The sequence below is a fragment of the Sinocyclocheilus rhinocerous genome, unplaced genomic scaffold (genome assembly GCF_001515625.1).
Source record: "Sinocyclocheilus rhinocerous isolate Xijiao unplaced genomic scaffold, SAMN03320098_v1.1 scaffold15702, whole genome shotgun sequence".
Taxonomy (NCBI): domain Eukaryota; kingdom Metazoa; phylum Chordata; class Actinopteri; order Cypriniformes; family Cyprinidae; genus Sinocyclocheilus; species Sinocyclocheilus rhinocerous.
The window spans coordinates 20831-23205 of record NW_015639971.1 but is presented as its reverse complement, the minus strand read 5'-3'; the positions used below and the strand labels follow the sequence as shown (position 1 = coordinate 23205).

The window sequence follows — 2375 nt, the reverse complement described above, 5'->3', positions numbered from 1 at the left end:
AAAGAGTGTTGTTTTAGTATTATTTACATATGATTATAGTATTTATTAATACTTTGAGTTCACTTTCATATTTATATTTTCAGGCCAATATTCTGCAGCATTTAATTACATGGTCTGAATCAAAGTACTAAAGATGAAGTAAGATGTATAAATCTAATCTAGCAGAGGTTAACATGTGAAATCTTGTGATACATCACTACCCTGTTGAAAAAGACCATCTTACACAAGCATGAATTTTAATAGTGGTTCAGGTGCTGGTCTAACGTGTGGATAGCATAGCCATCTTCTTTTTACAATACAATGGGTTTTCTTGGTGAAGCAGGTTGAACTTCTTAACTACAAGTCTGTGTTTTCAACCAGCATCCAACAAATGCATGCTAATACACATACAGCGGCCTCAAAGTATTGGACACTTGGACCAAACTTAAAAAAAAATCTAGGAATGTCTTAATCCTAATTATATAACCAAACAGTGTTATTTTACAACCAATGTTATTTATAAAAAAATAAAAATAAAAAAAGAGAGAGAGAATACAGCATGACACTTTAGGCAAACACTTCAAGCAAAAATATAAGCTTCAAAGAGTGTTGTTTTAGTATTATTTACATATGATTATAGTATTTAATAATACTTTGAGTTCACTTTCATATTTATATTTTCAGTTTGCATCTTTTAGTTTAAGCAGTTTGTTCTGTGCTTTTGCAGTTTCTATTATTATTATTATTATTATTATTTCATGCTGACAAGTGTAACCCACTGATTTTTTTTTTAAGTTAATAAGTTTTTCAATTGATTTGATCTGGTTAGATATTTTCATATATACTGCAATGAAATTAAGTCATTTTTGTATGTGATAGTCCACCCAAAAAAATTTGTAGAATTCTGTCATCATTTACTCACCCACGTCGTTCCAAACCTGTATGACTTAATTTCTTCTGTGGAACACAAAATAAAATATTTTGAAAATTTTTGGTAACTAAATAACTTCCCACTAATTTCCATTGTATGGACAAAAGTACAATGGAAGTCAAAGGGAACCAAAACATTTTTCAAAATATCAACTAAATATCATCATCTTCAGCAGGAGGAAATGAATGCAGGTTTGGAAAAACATGAGGGTGAGTAAGTGACGACACAATGTTTGTTTTTGGGTGGATTATCCCTTTAAGTGTCCAGAAAACTCTTTGAGGCCATTCAAAACTTTTACCTTTGTATAAACTCCCCAGGAGAGTTCGGTCTCCGTCACCATGACAACAATCCCAAACATTCCAAAAATCAGGGCGTAGTCGCTAAGGCGCTTGCGTTTCTCAAACAGCACCCTCCGGTGCCCGAGCTTATAGCCAATGTCCTTGTTCTTCTTATGCGGAGTGCTGTATGGTCTTTGCCTCACAAGGTTCTGGCTGGACTGCTTACTAGGGTCTTCCCCATTCCCTTTGGAGACCACCACCTCCAGGCCGGAAGTGTGCAGGGTCTGCAAAGGCTGTGTCTCAGAGTCCAGCTCTGCTAGGTTCCTCCGGGACGCCCCCAGACTGCCGAGTGGTCTGACTATGCCCCCATTGTACTTGCAGCTGTTCATGGCTATCTGAGGATACTGTGGGCCGCCGTGGGACAGGGAAGGCCGCGATCCAGCATGGCTCAGCCTGTTGGCATCCGCATTCACCTGCCAGAAATGAGAAGATATTTTATAGATTTTATCATTGTCTTTTGTGTCCAGGAGCTTGTGTGATGGCTGAGGGGGAGAGCACTACCAATTCGCAACAATGCTGATTTAATGGACATTTCTTTAGAAAATTACATTACAAATGCCAGCATCTACGGGGTTCATAATGCATGTGGGAGGAGCATCGTCTACTGACTGTAACTACTCGGTCATGTGAAATCAACTATTTACGGTTTAATTTATATAAAAAAACATCACAGGGCTATAATAAAGAAAAACTGAAATAGAACAATGATTAAATTTTTTTTTTAAATATATTTTAAAGTAAACTGAAATTTTCAATTAAACAAAAACCGCTGATGGCCAATATATACTATTATTCAAAAGATTTTTTGAAAGAAACTAATACTGTCATTCAGTAAGGAGTGCATTAAATTAATCAAAAGTTATAACATTATAAAAGATTTCTATTTCAAATAAATTACTGTTTTTACTGTATTTTTGATCAAATAAATGCAGCCTTGGGTGAGCCTTGGTGAAAAAAATAATCTCAACAACCCCAAACTTTTGAACGGTAGTGTAACGTGATACTGTATTTAGAATACAAATGAGTTGCAGGGCTTGCAAAATTTTGAAATCCCTGGTAGCCCTTCGGGCAGGTACTCTTCAGATTTTGGTAGCCTGAAAATTAATTTAACTAGCCCAAATAAAAAA

At 35.6% G+C, this 2375-nt stretch overlaps 1 pseudogene; it reads right to left on the bottom strand.

The window, feature by feature from the left end:
* Positions 1 to 1208: 1208 nt before the first annotated feature.
* LOC107752271 (small conductance calcium-activated potassium channel protein 2-like) overlaps positions 1209 to 2375 on the bottom strand; it is an 11792-nt pseudogene continuing 10625 nt past the window's right edge.